The sequence below is a fragment of the Balaenoptera borealis genome (genome assembly GCF_965194805.1).
Source record: "Balaenoptera borealis genome assembly, chromosome: 14".
Classification (NCBI taxonomy): domain Eukaryota; kingdom Metazoa; phylum Chordata; class Mammalia; order Artiodactyla; family Balaenopteridae; genus Balaenoptera; species Balaenoptera borealis.
The window spans coordinates 83,075,793-83,088,086 of record NC_138875.1 but is presented as its reverse complement, the minus strand read 5'-3'; the positions used below and the strand labels follow the sequence as shown (position 1 = coordinate 83,088,086).

At 39.8% G+C, this 12,294-nt stretch overlaps 1 protein-coding gene across 2 annotated transcripts in view; it reads right to left on the bottom strand.

Annotated features, from left to right (window-relative positions):
• Positions 1-12,294, bottom strand: part of PPTC7 (protein phosphatase targeting COQ7) — a 41,079-nt gene that overhangs the window by 25,786 nt on the left and 2,999 nt on the right. The gene's annotated exons all lie outside the window — the stretch shown is intronic.

Genomic DNA, 12,294 nt, shown 5'->3' with positions numbered 1-12,294 from the left:
GCATTCATGGAGAAGTGTCTGATTTGAGCCTGGAAGGATGAAAATACCGAGTTGTGGGGGAGGAGGAGGCTGAGGAGAGAGAGGCATTTTGGGCAGTTCCCTGTGATTTTGACTAATATGGATAAAGTATAAGTAATAAAGGCGGAAGTTACAGCTCTAAGAGCAGAGAAACCTCACCTCTAGGTAAATGCCTATCACACCCCTGCCACGAACCTCTCACCAGCAATTAGCGAAACAATGCACTGTAGGAGTTAAGGTATTTAGGAGGTCCCCCAGAAGCAAAGGGCTGGCCTGAGGCCACCAAAGTTCCTGTGGCCTACTGACTAGTTCAACAGGCTCGCTAAGGCCTTTATTTGCTTTAATTAAGGGGCTTTGCTCAATTATTAGCCTAGGAATAGTTATAACTAAATAGTACTCAGACCCAGCAAAGACCCAGTAAAACAAAGTTTTAAATGATCATTTCTGACTTAAAAGGCAGTGTACACACACTGGGCAAGGCTTTGGAGTCAGATCTGGGTTCTTATTCCAGCTCCAGGATTAGGATGAGGTGTACTAAGGGTGTCTTGGGTAGCTCTCTGAGACTCATTATGTTCACCTGTAAGTGGGAATAAAATCATGAACATCACAGTGCTGGTGTGAAGAACATGGATAATGGTGTTAAAGAGTGCCTCGTCACAGTGCTCAGCTCACGGCCAACATGCAATAAATGAGAGTTATGTCTCTCTTAAGGCCAGGGCTTCCCTGGTGGCACAGTGGCTAAGAATCCACCTGCCAATGCAGGGGACACAGGTTAGAGCCCTGGTCCGGGAAGATCCCACATGCCGTGGAGCAACTAAGCCTGTGTGCCACAACTACTGAGCCCACGTGCCACAACTACTGAAGCCTGTGTGCCTAGAGCCCATGCTCCGCAACAAGAGAAGCCACCACAATAAGCCCCTGCACCGCAACGAAGAGTAGCCTCTGCTCGCCGCAACTAGAGAAAGCCCGCACGCAGCAACGAAGACCCAACGCAGCCAAAGATAAATTAAAAAAAAAAAAGGCCAAATAACAGTATATAGACCGGTCTGCCCTGTAGCAATCAGAAAAAAAGTCTTTGATCAGTGTCGGCTGCAAGCTCTACAAACACTGGTCTACGGTCACAATCAAAAGACAATTCCCACTCATATATAATGTTTAAAATATGAGTGGCCCATTCAGCTTTTCTGGTCACACATCCACCACCATTCAATATTCCATTAAACATTTAAACAGCAACATTTTCAAGCACTAAGGAACAAATCTGTATTTGTCTCCAAAAAAATACATGAAGAAAAAAAGATTCATCTGCACCCTGAAAAAATAAGTTTTCTTTTTCCAGAAGTGACTCTGAAGTAACCTTATTTAACAAATACCTCTTAAGTGCCTGCTGCCTACTATGTGCCAGGGTTCAGACTTAGAAATTTCTCATTTTAAATGGGAAATCTTATAACGACAACGAACACATAAATGTTAGTGGGCCTAACCCTCTCCCTAGGTCACTACAATAACAGCAGCGCCTGTATCATGACTTTCCTGTCTCCTTTCTCCCACTCCGTAATGTGACCCCCTTCAGGGCTGAGTCTTTTTCATGCTGGTAACGTCTTTCATTCTGGAGTGCTAGCCCAGTTCCTGGCACAACAGTTCTCAATTCTTGCTGCACATTGAGATTACCTGTGGAACCCAAGCCCTACTTCCTGAGCCAGTATGCCCAGCCCAGGGTAGGCCTGGGCCTTGTAACAAAGCATAAAAATCCAAACTATACAGGTGATTCTAATGAGACTCACTGTCAGAGCACTAAGGACTCAACAAAGACCAGCTGGATCCAAGCATGCCACGAACCAGATGATTCTACCTCTGAAATGCCTCTGCTACCAAGCAACCCCCTGTTTTCAATTCCCAAAGTTTTGATTCTTCTCTTGCATTTCCTAACCTGATTAATGGCAGCCCAAACCACCCCACACTTCCAGGCTAGAAACCTTAAAGAAGCTTCTAGAAGCAAAACCTCAAAATCAACTCCAATTTCTCTTTCTCCTTCACCCTCTTCGTCCAATTATCACTAAGTCCTGTTGATTCTTTGTCTGCAATGTGCCTGAAGCCCAATTACTTTCCAGTACCCTTAGTTAAAGACCATTCTAGCTCAGACTATTTCAGTAGCCTCCTAATTGATCTTTTGCCTCCTGTTCTCCCATTACACCGTTTTTATCTTTTTTTTTTAAACAAGATTGCTATGTCCATATTACACTTCTAGTCAAATACCTTCCATGTATATACACTTATTTACTTGTATTTCTAAGAACATTCTCTAGAAGAATATACAAGAAACTGATAACATTGGTTTCTTTTGGGAGGGGAACTTTTGCAGCTAGGAGACATGGGTGAGAGGGAGACTTTATGCACCCTTTTGAATTTTGAATACCTTTTCAATTTTGTACCATCTAAATGTGCTGCTTCTTCAGAAAAAACCAAACTAAACCCAAAACAACAAAAGCAAAAACATCTCCTATAGCTTCTACAAAAACAAAAAATGAAACAACACCCAATATGGCAACTGTGACCTTTGACAATTTGGTCTTAACCTGTTTTCTAACATCAATTCTCAACCATCCTCCCATCCCCACCCCGCCAGCCCAAACTACTCTCTAGCTACAAAATAGCTGTAGTTTGGGAAGTCTTCTTCTGTGCATTTGCTGATCCCTCAATCTGGAGAGCCTTGCCAATCTTCTCCTTACTTGCCTCAGTTTATTGAAACACCCATCTCTCGGGGCCTGACTCCATGCTTCCACAACATCTAACGTTTCTGTTCCTGTGCATATGTGTACCTTCTCCCCCAGACTGTGAAACTTCAAGGCTAAAGTCTATTTTGTTCGTGGTCTTTTCCCCAGCACCTGTCAAGGACTAACAGGAAACAACCAGTAAACAATGAATTCAGTTGACTGTACTGATAAGTGAGAATACCAACATTCTGATAAACCAACTTTCATCTGAGAACTACAAAAAGAGAATGAACCCACTGGGGATAAAGGCGGGGGGGGGGGGGTGGTGGGATAAATTGGGATTGACATGTATACACTACTATATATAAAATAGATAACTAGTAAGAACCTACTGCATAGCACAGGGAACTCTACTCAATACTCTGTAATGGCCTATATGGGAAAGGAATCTAAACAAATAGTGGATATATGTATAACTGATTCACTTTGCTGTATACCTGAAACTAACATAACATTGTAAATCAACTATACCCCAATAAAAATTAAAAAAAGAAAGAGAGAGAGAGAGAGAATGAACCATTATCTCATCCTAGAGTTGCACAAGGTGTTGTGCCCTCTTCTCACAGACTGTTAAAATAAGGCTGGATGGAAAGAGCCTTGAAAAGGAGTCTTGGAGATGACACAGCTCCCAGCTTTCTTTGCCACTAACTGGCTGTAGGACACTGGCCAAATAACTTCTCTAAACTTTAGTTTTCTCATCTGTGAAAGAAAGGGCAGGAGGACAAATTCTCTTGAGAGTTCCTTTTTCTAAGATCTAAGATTCTGGGATTCTAAGTCACATTGCAAGAAAAGGGAGCCTGTTTTAGAAACTCTTTATAAAATAAAAGCTAACAGATACAGCTATATTTTACTTTTCATATACAATATTACATTTACTGCATGAACTAGTTTTGAAACAAAGGCTCCATTTCAGGCTTCTCAATTTATCCTTTCCCCTTAGTACACCACCTCATGTATGTTTTCAGAGAAGTTTTGATAATGATCCAGAAGGTAAAAACACTGCCCCATGTCCTTTTACTTCAGTTTTAACCACCAGACTAGAATATTGGAAAAGTTTTTTTTTCCTTTAGGACACTGACAAAAAGGCAGGCCAACCATTTTTCAATTTGAAATTCTGATGAAAGAATAAAAGATAGTTATAGATTAATTGGCTTCACTGAATTCAGACGATCTGTAAATTATTTAATATGTATGTATAGAATGTATTCACAAAACACACCAAAGACCATTGATTGTTCAGTGAATTCAGGGTACATGAACAAGAAAATAAGATCAACGTTGCAGCTCAAGAACCAAGAGAAGTGAATTTTTAAAAACAATACATGCATAAATGACACCTCTGTTTAGACTTTCTCATTTCATAGAAACACTGATGACCATATTACCAATTAGTATTCAAACTAGAGGCCAGGAACAGTTTTCCAGCTCTAATGTAAATAGCTCAAATCTATTTTCTTATTCAAAACTGCTATCCAAACATTGATGTGAAAACAGAAGCACTTTTTGTTGGCTTCGTTCAGCACAGCTAACCTTTTGCATCTACCTCAAATGACAGCACAAATTTTGATAAGTCAAAAAACCTACTGGAGATGGCATCCTTGAAAGATCAAAATGTACAGTCACAGTAGTACAAAAAGAAAGAAGTTCCCTCTTCATGAGGGAATGAGTAAAAAGAAATGAGTAAAAGAAAAATCAGTGCAAAAATGTGTTGGAACTGGCTTGAGTCAAAATAGTACTCGGTCCCTCAACAGAAAGCACTCTTTGTAGTAAGTCACTTTTGCAGTCTCTGGCAAAATTTTTGCAGTCATTTTGTAGCCCTTGGGATTCATACCAACAATTCAATCCGTTCTAGAACTATTCACCAGCTACAAACTTACCTCAAAAACAACTGTTTAAGAACCTAGTAAACTTATAAATTGTTAAATGTGACAGACTCAAGATCAACAATAAGCTTACTGATGAGAGTAATTTCATAGCAAATGGAAAGGTATAAATTAGTATAACCTTTCTGGAGGGAGCTACACTAATATTTAAATCAGAAACCTTTCAAAAGTTCACAGCCTTTAACTCAGGAACTCCTCTTCAAGGAGTTTATCCTAAGGAAATACTTACATGTAGAGGTATTCACTCTAGCGTTACTTATAACAGAAAATTGGAAATAATCTAAATAACTAAAAATAGAGGACTTCATGGACTATATACGCAGTAAAATATGATAGCTATGCTTATTATGGAAGTATGCTCAAGCTACATTACATAACAATAACATTACAGAGCAGAATACACACTAACCCAACCTTATTTACTAATATGTATACATACAATTGTATATACACAAAGGCTAGAGGAAACCATACTGACTATAATTGAGTTATGAGTTACAGGTATTTTATACCGTGCTTTTGTGAACATGTATTACTTTTATAAGCGCAAAACAAAACCATTTATTTAAAAGCACTAGATGCGCAAGAGAAAACTTAGGTTCAAGTCCCAGCTTTGATACTGACCTTACTGATGAGTCAGCCTTATAGATGAGGAAACAGATGCAGGTTAAGCAGAAATAAGAGCAACTATTTCACAGTTAAAAGATTAAATAAGGTAAAACATAAAAATACACTGTAAAATCTAGGGACTTCCCTGGTGGCGCAGTGGTTAAGAATCCGCCTGCCAATGCAGGGGACACAGGTTCGAGCCCTGATCCCGGAAGATTCCACATGCCACGGAGCAACTAAGCCCAAGAGCCACAACTACTAAAGCCCGCACGCCTAGAGCCCACGCTCCACAACAAGAGAAGGCACCGCAATGAGAAGCCCGCACACGGTAACGAAGAGTAGCCCCCGCTCGCTGCAACTAGAGAAAAGCCCGCGCACAGCAACAAAGACCCAACGCAGCCAAAAAAAAAAAAGAGTAAAATCTAAAGCACTGTATATGTATAAAACACTGGTAAGTTGAACCATATTTTGTGTCAGATATTGAATAAATGTTTAGCAGAAAACAGAGTGAAGTATTTTCCACTCTTTAAAGAAAAGGTTCTGCTCCCTCACCCCCACCCCATCCACCCAAAATCCTGTTTGGGATCCCATTCAAAAGTATTTAGCATCTTTTCTTTAAAATTTTAAACTGAAAGATCCGTGCCACTTGTCAACTCAAGTTTAAATGAATAAGTGTGTGTTATCAGCCCAATGCCTCCTGCAGTTGGTCAGCTTTTGCAAAAAAGTTTTGATTTATGATGCAATTCTGTAAACTGTGTGAATTGTTTAATAACAGGAAACAAATGATTTTAGACCTCAGAGAGATAGAAAACTGAGATTTTTAAAATATTTGACAACTCTCAAACAAGACAGATCACTGAACTTTATTACTAATGACAAAAATTAGGATCTAGGTAACCAGTTCTTAAAATGAGACCAAAAGTTAACACTAATTTTGAAAGGCAAACCCACAAGGCACACCATTTTTCAACTGACTAGAAAAGTAAAATTTCTTTAGAAAGAAACTGTCAACTTACCTTTCCAAAGCATTTCCCTGAAAATTCTGAACCTAAAGCCCCAGGTAAGGCCTCTCTAAAAGGCACGGGGACCTATATAAAATGAATTTGACATTTAGTTTGAACTTGACATAAGCGTTTATTCAAACGGACACAGGCGTTTATTCAAAGGACATGGTTGTAGGTCAAATACTCTGACCTGGTGTAGTACTTCTTGAGTCACACACAAGTACAAACTCCATTTGGATACTGTTGCAACCATTCAGGTTATGTATTGCCCAGTTTCAGAAAGCAGTGCTAAAGTTCAGGAACAGCCTTCTCCAATCCAGGTTCCCCCAACTCCCTCAACACCCTGCCCCCCCCCCAAAAAAACCCCACAGCACAGCCAGTTAACATCTACATCTTACCTTCTGCTACAATTTAAAATCTTTTAACAAAAGTATATTTTCTAAAAAAGTATAAACAGTCATGCTTTTAAAATGCAATTACTTGCTCTATAAAAACAAGATTTATCCATATTCCTTTAAGGAGATTATTAACAAATTGAGAGAGAAGCTGGAAGTTAGGAAAATTTAAAACTAAGCTCAAGAATTTCTAGATTAAAGACTGAACAAAGGAAAAGTAGTTCTAACAGTACAACAAATGAGAAAATGACTTTAAAAATAATGTGCCTTATAAGAACCTTATGAAAAGTACAATATATAGCAAAATGAGAAAAATATTGGGGAGCAGGAGTTTAAGAAACAAACAGCAAAATTCCTCTATCCATCAACCCTGTAATCTATTCATTACAGAATGACAGAATACTCAGAAAAGTCAGAGGACAACTAGTCAGTGGCTATTTTTTTGTCAGTAGCTTCTTAAACCCTGATGTTTCTGAGTCCTAGAAGGCTCTTTTACTGAAGCCACAACTCTCACACTTCCTTAACATTCCACAATTTTCTCTTGAAAGCACACAGATTATTATGAAATCCAGCATATTTAAAGTACTGATTGATCTCAGAACTTACATACCTGATTGCTGACATTTAAAAAAGATTTCCCCCTCTATTAAATAATTATATTAATGATATATAATCATTATATATGAATGATATAAAATATATAAAAAACAACTATATTGCTCATAAAGTTGCAAAGTTACAATATGACCCAACGATTCCATTTCTAGGTATATACCCAAGAGAATATATATGTTCACAAAAAAGCCTATACATAAATGTGTCACAGCAGCACTATTCACAACAGCCAAAAAAGTGCAAACAACCCAATGTCCATTAATAGATGAATTTTTTTAACGTGGTATATCCATACAATGGAATATTATTCAGCCATAAAAAGGAATGAAGTACTGATACATGCTACAATGTGGGTAAATCTTGAAAATCTTATGCTAAGTGAAAAAAGCCAGACACAAAAGACCGCATATTATATGACTCCATTTATATGAAATGTCCAGAATAGGCAATCTGTAGAGTCAGAATCTACTTTCTGTTGCCAGGGATTGAGGGAGGGGAACTGGGAAGTGACTGCTAATAGGTAGGGGTTTTCTTTTGGGGTGATGAATACGTTCTGGAACTAGTTAGTGGTGGTGGCTGCACAACCTTGTGAATGTTGTGCTACTGAATTTTTCACTTTAAAAGGTAAATGTTATGGCAGGTGAAAAAAATTCAGTCAGGGTTATGTCTGCTGTCAACAGGTGGATCAGACTGAATTTTGACTTTCAGAAAATTATGACTATATAATAATGAGACTAGTTTCCTGACACAGCTTGAAATCTAGATGAGGAAAATTCGAAAGAGGGCTTCTTGAAAGGTTGAAATTAGTACGTACACACACTCTCCCAAGGTGACTAGCACTTTATTAAAAGGACAACTCACTTTCAGATATAGAGGTTCTACCAAATACATTAAGATTACCATGACTATTGGAAAACATCAAATTCTACCTAATCAATTCACTTCCTAAATAAAATTTTGATCTTTATATTGTTTGTGTAATCCTCATACCTTAAGACAACTACTTTTTCTTTTGGCCGTGCCTCGTGGATTGCAGGATCTTAGTTCCCCGACCAGGGATTGAACCTGTGCCCCCAGCAGTGGAAGCGCGGAGTCTTAAACACTAGACCGCCAGGGAATTCCCAAGACAACTACTTTTAAGACTGTATTACTCACAAAAACACTTCAAATTCCTGGCCACAATCAAAATTATATCTAAAGGCTAGAATTTTTCATTTATTTTTAAGGTTTCAAGTTAATCAAGCTTAAATAAACATTGTGCAGTTTTAAAAGAATGACTTTACAAGTCAGTATTCATAAGTCAGAACTTACATGGCATACACCATGCTGTCTTTTTTCCAATAAACTGTGGTTTAGTATGCAGAGGAGTTTTTTTGCACTTTAATGAGTCATAGAGTGAATAAAGAAGTTGTACACACACACACATCCCCATACCCTTAAGCAAGAAAAGCATTACCAGAACGCTTTAACAGTACCAGAAGACAGATGGGTTTTGAATTCACCTATCTTGTCAAGTAAACTTAACCAGTGGTGTAACGGAAAGAGGACTGCAACGGGAAATCTTGGTGCTAGTCCTAATTCTGCCCTTAACTAGTGGAGTAACCTTAGCAGAGTCATTTGACCCTCTGTTTTGTCTTCAGTAAAATGAAAGAATTGGATTGCAAGGTTTCTAAGTCTTACAACTCTCAATAGTCTTTGATTCTATTGTTAAGTGGCTTAGGGCTGTGGGAGGCCCAGCAGTTACACGCTAGGCAGTTCTCATATTTTTACGTACTTAAGCAACCATGCCATATAGAGTAATAAGAGAACTCAATATTAGTCACAGGGAAGAAGGAAAAAGAAAAGTGCACATAGCTCCTGCTGGTACTGGTTTACTCCTGTTGGACCTAATAAAGAGAAAGCACCTTTGCCAATTTTCCAGGGGATAGGAGTAGTTCTTATGTCTCACCACACCCACCATAGTTGGTTTTTCCTAAAAGAAATCCAGTGGGACTCTACAAAAATGTTGTAAAGCACAAAGTACTTTTAGTCACTGCATGACTAATACAACAGATCAATTCTAAATTAAAGAAATAAAACAGCTTTCTCTTTCTAATACAAAAGAAATAAACAGTTTTCATTCCAAACAAAGAGTCCTAGATGACCACGGTGAGTTGCACAGATAACTTAGCAATAAACACAGTGTCAACCCAAAGAAAATGAATTATCTACAGAACTAGAAGGTTCAAAGCACTGAGGTTCAACCTAACATTATTATTCAACATAGCCTTTTTTTTTTTTTTTTTTTTTTTGGGCCCCTCCGAGCAGCCTGTGGGATCGCAGTTCCCCGACCAGGGATCGAACCCAGGTCACGGCAGTGACAGCACCAAATCTTAACCACTAGGCCACCAGGGAACTCCCTCAACATAGCCCTTTAATGAAATTCAGTTTACAACTCCAACTTCCAGAGTAAAAAACAGTATTAAAAACTCACTGAGACTCATCACCTCTTTCACAGCAAGAGATAATCAGACCTGCCTGTGATGGGATGGTGTCAATAAAATAGAAGTCACCATCATACGGACTGGATTGTGGAAACCAAAGATCAAATGAGGCCAACTCAGAAGTTGTATCAGGTGGCTCCCAAGAAGGCTTTCTGGAAGAACTCCTCCAAAACAGGACAGTCCTAGCTAGAGAACCTGTGTTCCCTGATTTGCATGCAACTCTCTCTCTTAAAACGGCTCTTTGTCAAATATGGCCACAGACCACATAAGCAATCATCTGTTTGGTTATGCCTAGCAACATTCCTTTCCAGAGGGGTACAGAGCTGTGGTTTTTAATCTGGTACCCATTCATGGACCTCTAGGTGGCACATGGATGGACTTCACGGGGTCAATGAAGTCCCCAAGGGCCTATGCAAACTTTTGTCTCTCTGCACATTTATGGGGCAAGCGAGCCCTTGGGCAGTAAACCAAGAGGCTGTGAACCAAGGAAAGTTAAGAACCACTGGTGGTTAGCGACAGATTTAAAACAGAACAAATCTACTGATGGTGCCCATGTAAATAAGACAGGAAGTAATGCCCATTATATGAGATGCAAAATAACAAAGGGTGCTGTCTTTTCAAAACAAAAAGAAAATATGATATGATGGTTGGAAGTTCTTGAGGGTCAGGTAGTCCACTCCCTTCATCCTCTAGTCTAGATGAGGAAAATGAGCTGAGAGACTCTTATCCAAAACCACAGATCACAGAGTGGCAAAGCTGAGCACCAAACCAGGCCAGGTTTCTGCCAGGATGGTATGTTCATACTTTTTTCAGAATGGGTTTGACCAAAATTTTCCTTATGAATACCCCACTCCATTAAGCAGGTAGCCTTCAAAAAATTTTAAATCAAGCTTCAGCCTAGGAATTTGACACATCAAAATATCCCCCAAATCATAAATCAAATCACAAATCTTTCACATAAGCCAGCACACAGCAGATTTGTAAGGGGGAACCTTAGTGGCTCAATATCCCCTATCCTGCTGCACTATAAGTGCAACTTGAAAAAGCAGCACAGGTCACAAGCTTCTAATTGTGAAGTGCCTCAACTGTAATGGAAAAAGACAGCCACTGACAGACCTTTAAAAAAGATACCGAGTCAGGGTCAAGCTGACTTTAGAGTGGATTTGTAGGACTTCAATTTGCAAGTTCCCACAGGGAACTTTACTCAATACTCTGTAATGACCTATATGGGAAAAGAATCTAAAAAAGAATGGGTATATATATAACTGATTCACTTTGCTGCAGAGCAGACACTAACGCAACACTGTCAATCAACTATACTCCAATAAAAATTTTTTTAAAAAAATTGCAAGTTCCCTTCTGAGGAGTCTTAAGTGTTGCCTAAACACTAACTGATTTTTTTCAACCCAGGTAATGGAGACTTTCATGAATTAAACTGATAACCACTTTTCTAGTTCTATGTTCACAAACAGTACATGAGTAGAAGCAAAGATAATAGGCAGTTATTCTAAGACCAAATTAAAAAAATAATTATGGTCATAAAGTTACAGGACCATTTGTTCCAATGCCTAACTTTGCCTCAGAATATGAAATTTAATTTTTATTAATTTTTGGCTGTGTTGGGTCTTCGTTTCTGCGCGAGGGCCCTCCCTAGTTGTGGCGAGCGGGGGCCACTCTTCATCGCTGTGCGCGGGCCTCTCACTATCGCGGCCTCTCTTGTTGCGGAGCACAGGCTCCAGACGCGCAGGCTCAGTAGTTGTGGCTCACGGGCCCAGCTGCTCCGCGGCATGTGGGATCTTCCCAGACCAGGGCTCGAACCCGTGTCCCCTGCATTGGCAGACAGACTCTCAACCACTGCGCCACCAGGGAAGCCCCAGAATATGAAATTTAAAGTAATCAAAATAATCTCACCTGAGAAGTGAAACCAAAGCGACATTTGAACCTAAGTTCAATGACAACATGTCCTTCAATTACAAAGGAAGTGCTTTATTTATTAAAAGAGATTTAACGGCATAGGATACTATGGCATATGCACTGCCTCCAAAGACATACAATATGGTAAAGTTTCTGATCGCTTGTGAATTATATTTAGCCATTTCTGCAAGCTCTAACTCTAGACTCCCAACCCCTAAGGTGTAACTGGAATGGGCCGTTGGAAGCACCTGTGGCCTTTAAAGGCTTTAACCAATTCTCAAGGCTTTCTTGGCCGCAGTCTAGAAGAGGGTTTGACCATTCTATTTTGGGTCAAGGAGACTCTCTTCCACCCCAAGTGACCTCAAGTGGGCAAGATCAGTTTGGAAGAATGCACTGCGAGTGATTTTTCACCAGGCCAGCGGCCTCCGCTGCGAGACTTCCAAAAGGATGTAGATCTGGTCTCGATCGAGACGACGAAAGAATGCGGCTGGGCTGTGTGGGGCTCACGACAGCTAGTCGGCTCGGGATCCCGCTGCCCGCGGCCGGGCTGTGGCGTCAGGAGCGTGAAGAAGCAGGGATCCCCGGGCCACGCAGAGGGA